Genomic DNA, 15,828 nt, shown 5'->3' with positions numbered 1-15,828 from the left:
ATTCAGGGCATAGGCATGGGCAAAGACTTCATGACTAAAAAACCAAAAGCAATGGCAACAAAAGCCAAAATTGACTAATAGGATCTAATTAAACTAAAGAATTTCTGCTCAGCAAGAGGAACTATCATCAGCATGAACAGGCAACCTACGGAATGGAAGAAAATTTTTGTAATCTAACCATCGGACAAAGGGCTAATATCCAGAATCTACAAGGAACTTACACAAATTTACAAGAAAAAAAACAAACCCAGCAGAAAGTGGGTGAAGGATATGAACAGACACTTCTCAAAAAAAGACATTTATGCAGTCAACAAACATATGAAAAAAAGTTCATCACTGGTCATTAGAGAAATGCAAATCAAAACCACAATGAGATGCCATCTCATAGTTAGAATGGTGATCATTAAAAAGTCAGGACAACAACAGATGCTGGAGAGGATGTGGAGAAATAAGAATGCTTTTACACTGTTGGTGGGAGTGTAAATTAGTTAAACCATTGTGGAAGACAGTGTGGCAATTATTCAAGGATCTAGAACCAGAAATACCATTTGACCCAGCAATCCCATTACTTGGTATATTCCCAAAGGATTATAAATAATTCTATTATAAAGACATATGCACATATTGCAGCACTGTTCACAATAGTAAAGACTTGGAACCAACCCAAATGTCCATCACTGACAGACTTGATAAAGAAAATGTGGCACAAATACACCATGGAATACTATGCAGCCTTTAAAAAGGATGAGTTCATGTCCTTTGCAGAGACATAGATAAAACTGGAAACCATCATTCTCAGCAAACTTACACAGGAACAGAAAATCAAACACCATATTTTCTCACTCATAAGTAGGAGCTGAAAAATGAGAATACATGGACACAGGGAGGGAAACATCACACACTGGGGCCTGTTGTGGGGTGGGGGGCAAGTGGAGGGATAGCATTAGGAGAAATACCTAATGTAGATGATGGGTTGATGGGTGCAGCAAACCACCATGGCACATGTATACCTATGTTATAAACCTGCACCAGAACTACAGTATATTAAAAAATATAACAATAATAATACCTTCACAGCAAAAAAATACATAAATAAAAGCATATGTATTTTTTAACATCTGTGATGGGGGATGTGGCCTGCCTTCCCACTAAAGCTCTCACAGTGGCAAATTCCAGAAAGGACAGGGATTCAAATGCTGCACAGCCAAAAAGAGACAAACATGCAGTACATTAAATGATTTTAAATGGACAGAAACATTGGTTTGTAATATATCTAGAATTTTTTAAAAAGTTGCTTTACTATAAGGTGGGGAAACATTGGTATAATAGACTATGGGAATTGTTCTTCTTTTCTGCCTCATTTTCCCACCCCCCTTTCTTCAGAATCCTTTGGGAAATATCTCCTCTATGCATTAGTGCTGGGGCTGCTAATCATAGGAGTATGCACACAGAACCTGAAATTGAGATATGGACATTGGTAGAGAGTTATTTGGTTTATTTCCTCCATTGCAATTGCTTAACTGGGAGATTTGAGTTTGTCTGGCAGCCATTTGTCTGCCACTAGGGGAGACTCTAAAAGAATAAAGCAATGCAAACAAAGAGTTGGAGAGAGAGTCTTGACAGCCGTATTTGAGTCTCCAGATGCACTCTTGCCATAAGATGCACTCTTGCACTTCCCAATTACATGAACCAATAAATCCTTTTTGGAGGAGTTGAATTTCTGTCACTTGCAACCAAGTATTCCGACTTTGTGCAATGCAGAAGATCTAGGAGATAATAAGGTCAGTATCATTTGAGTCCCACAATTACAAATATTTGAAGGAATACAGTTCAAGATAAGAGTGGGATAGGAAAGATATTTGAACAATTCATAATGTAGATTATTTTTAAAAGCTAAGACAATGTAACCTCTCTTAGAATCAAAGGAACAATGGCTTGAGAAGAGAGCTGTGAAGTTAACAATTCCTTGAGAATATAAAAAACATCAAAAGCATGAGTAAAAGACATAGCTGTAAACTACACCACAGAAAATTCATGTTTAAGAATTTCCTTTACCACTAAAGAACTTATCCATGTAACAAAACTACCTTTACCCCAAAACTATTGAAATAAATTTTTTAAATTAAAAAATATAGGAATTTCCTAATAGCGAAGAAATAATCAAATGTTTCATTATTTTTTAAAAGATTAGAATCTAGCCTGCTTAATACAAAGCCTAAATAATACTGTAATGAAAGTCAAAGGATCCATTCTAGACAGATCTTTCACTATGTATCTATATAATCTTAATTTATCTGAACCTGTGGTGTCTTACCTCTAAAGCAAGTGTGGTGGTTAATACTGTCAACTTAATTGGATTGAAGGATGCAAAGTATTGTTCTTGGGTGTGTCCGTGAGGGTGTTGCCAAAGGAGACTAACATTTTTATCGGTGGACTGGGAGAGGCAGACTCACCCTCAATCTGGGTGGCCACCATCTAATAAGCTGCCAGTGTGGCTAGACTGGTGGAGTCTTCCTGCCTTTATCTCTCTCCAGTGCTGGATGCTTCCTGCCCTCAAACATCGGACTCCAAGTTCTTCAGCTTTTGGACTCTTGGACTTACACCAGTGGTTTGCCAGGGGCTCTAGGGTATTTGGCCACAGACTGAAGACTGCACTGTCGGCTTCCCTACTTTTGAGGTTTTGGGACTCGGACTGGCTTCCTTGCTCCTCAGCTTGCAGATGGCCTACTGTGGGACTTCACCTTGTGATCTTGTGAGTCAATACTCCTTAATAAACTCTGCTTTATATATACATCTACCCTATTAGTCCTGGCCCTCTAGAGAACTCTAATATAGCAAGCATCTCTTTCACTTCTAAAATTGTGACAATATTCAAAGTTCATTTCAGTCTAACAATTACATTTTCTGCTATTATCTATAGTCATGAGCTTAGACAAAAAAAAGGCAGGAGAAATACTTGAGCAAAACATTTCAAATTACACATTTCAGTTTAACACAGAATATAATTTGGTGATACTTATCTTTGGAATTCTTTTGAAACTGCCTTATGCATTTTGGTTTTTTTCATTGTACTATACTCTTACTCTATAAATTGCCCCCTTTCCAACCTCTGATACATATATAGAAATCCATCCACAGCTTCTGAACTACTTTTTAAAAATTTTTTTATTATAGCAAAATACACAAAATATACCTACCATTTTAACCTTTATTTTTTAAATTGTGGTAAAATACACATAAAATTTATCATCTTAACTATTTTTAAGTGTACAGTTTAGTGGCATTAAGTACATTCATATTGATATGCAAACATCACTATTACCCATCTCCAGGCCTCTTTTTATCGTGCAAAACTGAAATTCTGTACCCATCAAACAATAACTTCCCATCCTTCCTCCCCCAAGTCCCTGGAAACCACCATTTTAATTTCTGTCTTTATGAATTTGACTACTCTAGATACATCATACAAGTGTAATCATACAATATTTGTACAATAATTTTGTGAACAGCTTATTTCACTTACAATAATGTCTTCAAGGTTCATCCAGGGCTGAGCACAGTGGCTCATGCCTATAACACCAGCACTTTGGAAAGCTGAGGTGGGAGGATTGCTTGAGCCCAGGAGGTTGAGGCTGCAGTGAGCATCCTACCACTGCACTCCAGCCTGGGCAACAGAGCAAGACCCTGTCTCAAAAAAAAAAAAGGGTTTATCATCCATGTTGCAACATGTGTCAGAACTTCCTTCCTTCTTAAGGCTAAATAATATTCCATTGTATGTATATACATTCTGCATATCCATTCACCTGTTAATGAATACTTGGTTTACTTCTACCTCTTGGCTATTGTGAATAATGCTGCTATGAACATGGGTATACAAGTATCTGTTAGAGTCCCTGCTTTTAATTCTTTTGGGTATCTTAGAAGTGGAACTGCTGGATCATATGGTAATTCTATGTTTAACTTTTTGAGGAGCCATCATATTGTTTTCCACAGCAGCTACACCACTTTACATTCTCATCAGCAATGCATAAAGGTTGTATGCTATTCAGGACTTTTATATATTAAAATATTTGATTACCCATTGTTAAATAGTACATGATATTTCAAAAACACAATGAGATGATCATCTGGCACACCTCCATGAGAATACAACTATCATTTTGTAAAATTCTAAGTTTTCTCATTTGTATATTTTCATAGAATTTTAAGTTTATATACTTTTGATTTTCTTCATATTATATATCTAAGCATTTTCCATGGCATTACAAAGCTATTATAATTATCATCCTAATGTTTATGTTACAGTCAACCAAGGGGAAATACTATAATTTTCTTAATCATTGAACATTCAAGTTGCTTCCAATTTTGCAGTATTAGAAATATGCAATAAATACATATGTACATAAATCTTTACTTCTTTTGAATCCTTTGCACAGAAAAGTATTAATCAGTTAAAAGTATGCACATTTTTAGAGTTGCTAATATGATTACATTTATTTTCAAAGTGATCATATAGATTTGTATTACCTCAGCACTCTCCCCAGTGGGGCCCATAACAAGAGGTACTGGTACTCTTTCATCACTAGTCCTCTAACAAATAGTCTATCACCTATAAATGTTCACTAATTGAGTTCATGAGTGAATAAATGAGAATGCCATTTTACTGAATCCTCACTATCACTGAATCTTATTTTGTTTGCTAGTTTAAGACAGCTGGTACATTTTAGGCTATTTTAAAACTGTTTAAAAAATTAAAAACTTGGCCTTTGAATCAGAAGGTCCATAAAAAATGAATCTCTTTGCCAGCATAAAGGTCTTTCTTGGTATTTAAACATTTTTCTATACATTGCCAAGTGTAATGTAATTTCATTCTAATTTTTCTTTCTAAACACAAAAATATTATTATGGGAGCACTTTCCTAACTTGCCAGGTTTTGCCAAATCAGGTAACGATAACTTCTATTTAGCATTTGGTATAAGAAAATGAAATTGTATCAGCCATACTCAGCTCATTATAACTGAAACGCAATTGGTTCTAAATTTTTCTTATTTTGTTCATTTCTTTTTATTGTGCATTTTCTACCCATTAAGATGAAAGCTCTTTGAAGTTAAATCTTTCTTTTTAATCTCTATCTGCCAAATTGATTAGCATAAAATTTGGCACATAGTAGGCATCAATAAATATTTCAGGCATATTTATTATGCTCTACGGTTGATTTTTGTTTGATCTAACTGAGAATAATTTTCAAGAATCATGATAAAAATAAATTATGTATGCATTAAATACATATTACAAGGATTTCTTTATGTTAAGGTAGAAGAATAAAACTAGCAGATAAAAAGGAAGCCTTAAACTATCCTGGTAGTCAATGTAGTATTCAATTCTTTACAGATTGTAAATTATAATGGTAATGGTACTAGAATTATCAAATTTTCCCCAAAGCAATCTTCAAGGCTAATCAACATAGACAATCACTCTTTTCATTTCTATAGCAATAAGAAAATTTTAAGCAATATCTTTTGATTGGAGTTGTCTTGAAAATTGCTTAGTTGGAGGCCTTATTTTAAAATGCAACAAGCCTGAAATATTAAATGTAATTTGCCATGCAGCCTAGAGAAAGAACGAAGCATTTGGTACATTTTTCCTAATTGTTTCTGATTGCTGCCTGGGTAGCTCCAGCACTTCATGTTCAAAATCACCTTTGAGGGCTTCGACATCTTTGACTACTACTTTTAATCAAAAAGAGGCTAAGTATAAAATAATTTGACTATTATATGGCAGAAATCCTCATAATAACTGGCTTTAACATTTTTACTTAACTGACCTTAAAGAAAGAGTGCTCAGAAGGTAAACTGTTGGTACTCAATGAATACTGATTAATGTGACACACTACTGGATGCTAATAGTCACAGAAATCACTGTCCCAAGAAAAGTGGTCAATACTGAAGTAAAGAGAGTTAGTTTTCTAATGATAATCATGTTTTGTTTAGGTCTGCTTAGCAAAAAGCTCACTCTTATGTTTGTTATTTAAAAAATTTACGCACTTTAAAAAACGTATTTGCATAAAAATAAAATTGTATAGACTATCTTTATTTCCACCAATAGCATGATAAAACTAACAGAAAAATAATATAGAAATAGAAATATACAGTTACATGAAAATTTAGAGACAGCCCGATCCTTAATATTACTGAGGAGAAAACAGAAACCTAGAGATTGACTTGCCCAACATAAAATTATCAAGTTTCTTGCAGAGCTCAAATGGTAATTCAGATCTCATTATTTCTTGCTAAATATGCTTTCCATCACCTTATGAACATCATTATCTTTTTCTTTTGCACTAAGAACACTGTTTTCTTAATCAGTTATTGAGTTCATGCTTTGATGAGGAATGAGGAAAATAACTGGTCTAGTAAATGGAGATCTTGCAAAGAGGACAACATATTTCAGAGTGTTCTCAGGTAGGGCTGCTTTCGCTTCTGAAAGGAAGGAATCATTCCATTGTCTTTGGAAGGAGGCATCAGTGGATGCAGTATTTGGGATATAATCTGAAGGAGGGGAAATGAGCTTCAGGCCCTCCTGGTTCTTAAAGATTGTTTACTGACTCATAAAGCAAGTACTATTCATTCTGTGCATCAGGAGAAATGGAATAAAAAATCTAGAAGAGTCCACACTATATTCAGGTTAGTACTTTTAAGATGTACTATATTTTTAAAGAATCTGTACATTGGGGAAAGAAGCTAAATATAAATAAAGGAAGTCTTTTCATAAGAGTAAATATAACTTTTAGGTTTTCACAGCCCACTGTTATAGCCCAGAGTACATTTGGGAATATGAATGATACAGAAACAAGTTGCCCAGGGATACTGAATTGTGCAATGCAAGGTGTATGTTTCTACACGAATTTGACCACTCAGAATAAAAAAACTGTCACTGAATTTTTGCAGTACATAGTATGAGTAAGTTTTTTGGTTTTGTTAGCTGTATTAGGCAGGGCATACATGCTCTTAAAGCTTGCCTCTAAAATTTTATTACTTTCATTATTATGATGCCAGGAGAAAAATTATCAGGGAAAAAATTCACAGGGAAAATAATCCATAGGCTAGTTTTATATAAAAGCCACAAATAAAAACAATCCATTGTTTCTTACTACATGGTTATCTCTACAAGTATATGCATCTCTTTTGTGCATACTGCTCTTTAGAGGTGTATGAATTTTCTACCAATTACAAAGTCTTGTAGGAGTAAAACTGCTATGTAATAAAAACATGAATCAGATATTTGGCTTGGGATTCATAAATAACAGAATTTTAAAAATTCCATGGGATTAATAATTATTCTAATATTTATTTCTATATACTGGTTTTAATTTAAACTAAGAGTCTAAAACACAGCTCTGGTAAAATGAAAATATTTTAAAGTACCAGCATAAATGTTATTAAAATCATTACACTTTATACTGTTAAAAACAAACCACATCTAAAAATTTCCTACAGTAATACTTAGTCATTGCTGATTCGACAAAATACAGCGTATTTTATTTTGCATGTTATATATAACATATACTTTACATATGTACAAATTTTTGTATATATACATATCTGTATATATACACTAATATATTTTTACACATATGCTAAAATTTATATTTTACATACATTTGAAAAAATCAAATAAGCTTCAGAATGTATACATAAATTCAGTAAATGTTCTCATTTACTATATAAAATGAACTAATTTTAAAGATTTCAAAAGATGACCTATTAATCTAATATTGCAGTGGTCTAGTATCCCATTGTGTGATTATCAAAGCTCAAAATTTACCAATATACCAAATAAATCACAGTAATTTTCAACTGTAATACAACTCTAAAAAATAATATGGCACTTCTCTTCCTATGAAAGCATCAATAGTTTAATTTCTTTGTTCAGAAAAACAACAATTTTCCATATATATTCTGGATAAAGGTACTATTATAAAAACAAAAATCCACTACACCTCTATACTGGTTATACAGTGGCTAAATCACTTAACGGCTTGGTGAGTTTTTTGGAGGGTAGGAGTATTGCAGCCAATTTAATGTCTTTGTTTTTAATTTTTTTATTAAAGATTATAAAATAATATATATTATTTTAAAAATGTATTAACAGCACAAAAGAGTATAAGGTAAAAAGTGAAAGTTCCCCTTCCGGTCAAATCCCAGTTAATCTCTTGAGGTTAAGGTCTGTTGTTTCTTATGTCTTTCAGAAATATGCATATATAAAACATGCTCATGCTTACATCCAGTTTAACATAAAATCATACCATGCAAATCATAATTTTTAATTGTTTTAATTAACGTTAAGTTGGACATCTTTGCATAGATGTACATGCTGATATGTCTCCTTTTTACATAATCTATTTAACCAGTCCCCTATTGAAGACTGTTTTGTGCTTTTTTGATATTACAAATTTTCTAGTACAAACACCTGTAATAGCAAAAACACAAAACAGTCTTCAATAAGGAATAGGTTCAATAAACTTAAATGAAATTCTGTGTCAAGGAAAACTCCATTTTAAATTTTGTTAAACACAGCCAAGCTAAGTTTCAAAAATGTTCCTCTAATCTACCATCCCACCAAAACTGGTTTTTGTTATTTTATGCATAAATTGCCTTTATTTCCCATAAATAATTATTTAATATGAGTAACCTCTAGTTTTTGTGTTTTTAAATATATTAACCTAAAGAGAGCATCACAGTGTAAACTGCAGGAAGTAATTGTAACAAATGTGGACTTTTCCACTCAACAGTATAATGAGGCTGGAAAGATTGCAGGGGGGTCAACAGGCTTTCTTCCAACATTAGGCAAATTACACCTAACTTTTCCCCTCTACTCTTATGTAATCACAACTTTCCCACCCAGTAGAAATTCTCTCAGTTAACTTGCACATGGCACTTCCATTTATATACTCATTCTAAAGGAAAGTGAAGACAATAGTCACAAAATTCTAAATGGTTAGTACATTTATAAACACAGAACTTGGCAGGCAAATGCCAGGAAAGGGGCATCTACTTGAGGTTGCTAACTTCAGTTATAGCTTTAGAAATTAATAAGGCATCATATCCTTGGTCACTGTCAGTAGGTTAACTGATGCTCCAATCTAGTGTAAAATGTTGGGAGAAAGACTATGAAATCTGCATCATTAACTATCAATAATGTTTGCAAAAATAAAGGAGAATCATTGTACTTAATTCAGATGTATGTAATTTAATTTTTGTAGAATCGAATTGTTAAGTACGCCTGTGGATGGTGTATGTACACACCAGACAACAAAACATAAGCATATCCTGAGAATGACCCTGTATGGCAGACACACCTCAATGCAGTTTCGGTCTTCCCAGCATGGCCAACCCAGAGATTCATCCTTATCTATGAGAACATCTGAGCCCCATCCCATCCTGTGGGACGTGGGCCATACAGGAGATTGAGGCCCTTTGTTTTGGGTTAAAGAAGGTTGCCAGATGGAGGTTGCTAGGGGGAGGGTGTTAAGTGCAAACGCTATCTAAACTGCATGCTTTCTGCACGTGGTGGCACTTCTGTCCAGCCCACTGACACTGTAGTGCTCTTTATGTAAGTTCCCTTCAATAAACCCTATATCTCATTTGCTGGCTCTGGGTCTCTATTTGGCCTCTTGAACCTGGTGCCATCCATACTGAAGTGAATGGGGTCTGGCATGACAGATGTTTACAGTTTTGTTACCATTAAAATTTGATCTTTCGGTGAAGTTAAAATTTTTACAAAATGTAACATAATTTAAAAATTAAAGTCTAGCTTTTTAAATATTCCAATTTACTGATTTCCAGTCTACTAATAATTCTACTGTGTTCTTTCTTAAACACCTGTGTTTTTTTAAACAATTATCCAAAATAAGTTTCCAGTAGTTACAATGTTCCAAAATAATATCAACTGGAACACCTCTAAAATGAAGTCTCATCTGTGAAGTTATTGATGTGGAATAATAGTGAAATTTAAGAGCTATACAAGAAAACTAAAAATTCTTTATCATAACCAAAATTTGAAACTATCCTTTTATCATACACTCCCCATCAGTGATTACTGTAAATTTTTCAGAACTGGAATTTAAAAGAAATATATTGTATCTTAGAGTAAAGCTTGAGACCAACCAATGGCAAAGCTATGATTACATTATATATTGTATATTTGATGGTTCTATTTATGAATGTTTATGGGATATGAAAGTTTCTAATATTAAAGAAGGTTTCAATATGAAACACTGTAATTAACTATTGGGCACTTCCTGTCTTCAATATTCTCGTAACTCATAACTTGCCCAACCCAAATCTCACGAACATGCTGAGACACTCTAAAATTTCTACTCATCACATGCCCTTTCACATGATCTTTGATGCATATCATGATCTATGATACAGTGACTTTCAATAAGCCATATAAGAAGTCAATCTTTTTATTTTATAGTCCTTTTCTTCTTCGGTTTCTTCTTGTCCCATTAAGATATAAACCTCGGCATTCTTTTCCAATCTTATTACTTCAACAATCTTTTTAAAAAAAATTATTGAATATTCTACATCTTAACTTCTCTCCCAAGGTCAATATGTAATATAGGTCCAATTCTGTATTTCCAGCTGGGCATAGGCACCTGAATATCCCATCAGCCCCTTACACACAGGTCTCAAAGTAGATTCATTATCCTTCTTCCCAAAGCTATTTTTCCTCCTGTGTTTCTTTAAAGGCACCCAGAACTGTGAGCCTGATTTTGCCTCCTCTTTGGCCCATACCTAGTGCTGCAGTTCTGCATTATTTTCGGAGACTTCTGGCCAGTGGTCTCTGGGAACAAGGCAGAGTGAGGGTTTATGGTGTGGGTTTTGTTTTTGTTTTACTTTTTAGCAAGAGAAGTAACTTGGGTATGAACTGAAAACGGGCATTACCATTACACAATAACATGTATGTCATGAGGATGCCTGGCTAAACATCTTCTCTGGCTAAAGCAGCAGTTCCAGATTTTTCACAATTTGTTTCATTTTATGTGAATCAGCAAGGTAGGAAAAAATATATGAATCTTGAAGACATACAGATACGGACTCAACTCCTGATGTCATCACTTATTTTACTTTTCTCAAGCTCAGATTCCTTACGTTTGAAATAATAATAAGCTACCTCATAAGGTTAAGATTAAATGAGGTACACAAAGTACTGATTCTATGTATGCTCTAAGTACGTGTTGAATGAATTAAAGAATAAATGTTCCCCTACCTGGAATACCTCCTCTCCCAGCTAACTCTTTTTTTTTGAGACAAGATCTCACTCTGTTGTCCAGGCTGGAGTGCAGTGGTGCAATTTCGGCTCACTGCAACAACCTCTTACCTCAGCCTCAGAGTAGCTGGGACCACAGGCGCACACAACCACACCCGGCTAATTTTTTGTATCTTTTGTAGAGACAGGGTTTCACCATGTTGCCTCAAACTTCTAGGCTCAAGCGATCCTCCTACCTCAGCCTCCTAAAGTGCTAGGATCACAGGCAAGAGCCACCACGCCTGGCCCAGCTATCTACTCACCCTTTAAAACTGGATTGCAACCATCCTTAATTTCCCCAGAATTATGTGTCCCACTTTGTTTCTGAAGTTCAGCACATACCTGTTTATCACAAACACTGTAATTACTGATGTCCTTGTTGTTCAAGTTATGTCCTTGATGTCCAAGTTATATTTTGGTAAATTCCTTAAGGATCATGTTTTATTTGACTTTATATCTGCAGCAATTAGTGTAGTTCTTGACAAATAGGAACCACTGTTCCCTTCACTATTTCAATAAATTGTTGAATGAATATTTTATACACAGCTAACCAAAGGGCTTGTACCATATGCCCTACTAATCTTATTCTAAGAAAGTGCGATGTTCAAATATATTTGAAAAACAGCAGATATTTCAACAATAAACATGTTAATTCTGGTTGGGTCATATGTAATGCCCATGAGAAGAACAAGCATAAATACAGCCTCTCTACATAAAGATAATAGCTCATCCTTACTAAGCACTTAAGCTGTGCCATTTACTCTGCTAAGCAATTTACAATTATTTGATTTAATCCAATGACATAACTCTCTGTGGGTTAAGTTCTATTATTTGCCTTATTTTACAAGATATGGGGAAACTGAGCACTAGAGAAATTACATAACCTCAAGATCACACAAGTAGTAAGCAGCGGTGCCAGGGTTTCAATCCAGACTTCCTGACTCTGGAGCCTCTACTCTTAACCACATGAAACTCGGACTTCTTAGCAGTAACTGATGCTTCCAAGATACTTAATGTGGTACTCTGACCCGCAATGAGTGAGCTTCAATGAGAAAAACTATGGATGGACCAACAGCACGTTTTCCCATATTCTATCAAATCGTGAAGACACCAAACTATGAAAGGGCCTACCTGCAAATCAAGTCCTTGAAGACAAGTATATGTATATCCAGGGTTTTCTTCCACACGCTTTCAACACACTACACTTTTCCTCTGGACAGAATATCTTAAAAATAAATAAATAAATAAAGCTTTGGCTTTCTTTGAATATGAACACAGTAATTATTTTTCTATTACGACCTGAAAACCTAAATACTTAAATAGGAAGTCATTTCCAGGAAAGCCAAGAGCCAAGAATTTAAAAAAAAAAAAAAAAAATTAAGGCCGCATTTACAGTTTTGAGGAATGGAGATCCAAACAAAACAGTCCACAAATCATCTTGGACTCTGAAGTGTGCAGAACTGCTAGGGTATCTACCCAATCACATGGGGGAATTGCGGGTACCTTGATACCGACAAGTTAGCTTCAAAGTTCCCTTACACGAGCCTCTAAATCCGCTGAGACCAATCATTGTTAACGCTGTACGGGGCCGTCTTGAGGACTCCCAATTGGCAATCTGGAACGCGTCCAGAACTTGGTGGGGGGGAGAGGGGGTTCATATTTCGTAGAGAATGGGGGAGGTGAGCCCTGGGTATAGGGATAACTTTTTAACTAGCGTTCATTGGGGTCTTTGCGGCCAGGCTGTAAAGATTCCCGCCACACTAATAAGAATCAGCCATGGCGTTTTAATTGGAACGCCGGAACTCTGCCTTGTTTTATTAATATGTTAATAACATGTTTCTATGATGGACATGTTGGTTCCTTGTATTTTAAAACGCAGCCACAAACTGAGGCGATAGCGATCACATTATGCAGTCCCCAATCGTCCGAGCCGAATAGGCTGCATGAAGTGTCACTCAAAAATATTCATTACCGTCGGTGTGTTGCGTGGTGACGGCCAGTGTGCGAATTCATTAATGGAAGTCGCGGGACCCCGAGCGGTTGGAGATCTGCCACACCCCTCTGCCTGCGTTAAGACAACCTGACCGCCTCTGGTGAATTAATGCGCAAAATGGCGGTTGCACGTCTGTTCCCCAACCTCGGCGCACAATCCTGAGGAAGGACGTCACGTCACCAGGGCAACGACGCTCTTGCGTAAAGGCCCGGCCCAGGGGAAAGTTCAGGGCGTCCCGGCTCTCGCTGCTGCTTCTGCTAGGCCCAGTGCGAGACCAAAGCACGAGCGACTCCCGTCGTCCCCGGCCAGGCAGATGTTGGCCTAATCCTGGCGCGAACGAAGCGCGCTATTTCCCTGCTTCCTCTAGGCTAAGCCTGCTTTACGGCAAGGCCCGCCTCGGGAGCGAGCACAGACCGGGGCAGCGAGGCCAGCCGAGCGCTGGCGAGGTCCCCGAACGCGCACGCGCTCTCTTCAGCTCCGGGTGGCGGCCGCCGGAGTTGACGTTAGCCATGGAAACCGAGAGCTGGCCCGGGCGGGGCTGCGGTGAGCTCGTTGTTCGGCCGCCGCAGCTTTTCTGCCTCCGCATTCGGGCAATAACCAACCTCCCGGCGGGAGCACCCAGCCCGGGTTTACCTGCAAAAATGCAGTCCCCGGGATGCCTTCGCGTCTTCTCTTCCCTCGGGTGACTTGAGGTACGTTCGTTGTCTGACGTCCACCTCGGGACTTCTTCGGCACCTTAATGTCCAAGCCTGTGCGGAGAGCCAAGTTGTTCTAGGAGCTTTCATTGCCACAAGAAACACATTTTTCGTTTTTCGTTGCAAAACCTTTAAGTGCAATTATTGCGCTTAATGAACTCAGTCATTAGAGATAGTAATTCAGTGTGATTTTAACTTTCCTTTGAAAGACTACTTTAGCCTGTTGAATTGTAGCATTTTGTTTCTAAGAGACTTGTACGAAATGGTATATGGCACACCCACCCGGAGCTGTGTCCGTTAGGTAGAAACGTACTCTCGCCATATCTCCAACTAAACCTCTTTTGTCCGAATTGTTCAACTCATGGCCCCCTGAACGTGAAGCGCTCCTTCCCCACTGATCTCGACCTCTGTCCCCACAACCTTTTGTCTGTCCAGGACCAGAATTTACTCCAGTGAATCGGAAGTTGTTTTCCATGCCGCTGAATTGGTTATCTGCTCTGTATCCATCATTTTTCACTTACTCGTTTTTTACTATTTTTAGGTGTTTGTTTTCTTCATTAAATCATTGCTGCAGTTAGGGCAAAGACTATCCTTCATGTTATTTGGTATCCACCGCCACTCACGCCAAATCCCCAAACCTTTAGCATAGCATCCAGTTCAGATGTGGCCTTTTTACGAATTTAACTGTTTGGAGCATCTGTTGGCTACTCCTAAATTTCCTACTGAAAGAGCTGCCTTCTAATTATTAACTACTGTGGAAAATACCAATCAGGGAATCTTTTTCCTTTTTAAGAGCTTTATTGAGATGTAATTTACATTCAATACAATTCACCCATTTACAGAATTGTGCAACCCTTACCACAGTCAAGTTTAGAACATTTTCATCACCCCAAAAAGAAACCTTTTACCTTCAGCAGTCACCACCTCGCTCCCCCATTATCCTTACCCCACCAGCCATAAGCAATTACTAATCTATTTTCTGTCCCCATAAATTTGCTTATTTTGGACATTTCACATAGATAGGATAATACAATATGTGGCCTTTTGTAACGGGCTTTCACTTAGTGTGTTTTCAAGGTTCAGCCATGTTGTAGAATGCATGAGTACTTCATTCCTTTTTATAGCCTAATTCCATTGTGTGGATATATCACATTTTATTTATCCGTTCATTGGTGGACATTTGGGTTGTTTTCATTTTTTGGCTGTTAGTAATATTTCTTCTATGAATCTTTTGTATACAGATTTTTGTGTAGAGATATATGTTTTTATTTCTGTTGGGTGTATACCTGAGAGTAGAATTACTGGGTTATATGGTAACTCTATATTTAGCCTTTTGAGGAACTGCTAGACTGTTTTCCAAAGGAGCTGTATCATTTTACATAACCACCAGATATGTTTGAGGGTTCTGATTTCTCCACAGTCTCATTAATACTTATTATTGTCTGCCATTTTTATTTTAGCCAGTCAAGGGGGTTTGAAATGGTACCTCATTATGGTTTCAATTTGTGTTTTTCTAATGAGTAATGATGTTGAGTATCATTTTATATTTTCTGTGCTTATTAACCATTTGTATATCATCTTTGGAGAAATGTCTGTTCAGATCCTTGGTCATTTTTTAAAGATTGGATTATTTGATTTCTCATTATTGAATTGTGAGATTTCTTTATATAGTCTAGCTATAAGTCATATATATATGATTTGCACAAATTTTCTTCCATCCTATAGGTTGTTTTCACTTTCATGATGGTGAGAACCTTGTTTTTTAAACACTTTCTCACTTGTCTTGCGAAAGAGTACTGGATACCAATCCCCTTATGCTGGCTTAGC

The 15,828-nt window shown here is 36.4% G+C and overlaps 1 protein-coding gene and 1 long non-coding RNA gene across 9 annotated transcripts in view; one reads left to right on the top strand and one right to left on the bottom strand.

Moving 5' to 3' along the window:
• The window catches only part of LOC116456352 (uncharacterized), a 79,688-nt gene extending 65,995 nt beyond the window's left edge, over nucleotides 1-13,693 (bottom strand). For 2 of the 5 annotated variants that reach the window (XR_009210281.1, XR_009210280.1), the window contains exons 1-2: nucleotides 13,286-13,681; nucleotides 12,445-12,538 (exon numbers count right to left, since the gene is read on the bottom strand). This is a non-coding gene — a long non-coding RNA (uncharacterized LOC116456352). Of the gene's footprint in view, nucleotides 1-1,480; nucleotides 1,767-12,444; nucleotides 12,539-13,285 lie in introns of those variants that run through there. The other 3 variants (XR_004244609.2, XR_009210279.1, XR_009210282.1) reach the window with 3 other exon arrangements.
• Nucleotides 13,694-13,782: 89 nt separating this feature from the next.
• PCNX4 (pecanex 4) overlaps nucleotides 13,783-15,828 on the top strand; it is a 42,014-nt gene continuing 39,968 nt past the window's right edge. For 3 of the 4 annotated variants that reach the window (XM_032135106.2, XM_032135107.2, XM_058429538.1), the window contains exon 1: nucleotides 13,783-13,998. The gene's annotated coding sequence lies outside the window, so the exon portion shown is untranslated. The remainder of the gene's footprint in view (nucleotides 13,999-15,828) is intronic. The other variant, XM_032135111.2, reaches the window with a different exon arrangement.

Source organism: Hylobates moloch, unplaced genomic scaffold (assembly GCF_009828535.3).
Source record: "Hylobates moloch isolate HMO894 unplaced genomic scaffold, HMol_V3 SCAFFOLD_16, whole genome shotgun sequence".
Lineage (NCBI taxonomy): Eukaryota > Metazoa > Chordata > Mammalia > Primates > Hylobatidae > Hylobates > Hylobates moloch.
The sequence above is the reverse complement of the archived record's forward strand: the minus strand, read 5'-3'. Positions and strand labels throughout refer to the sequence as shown.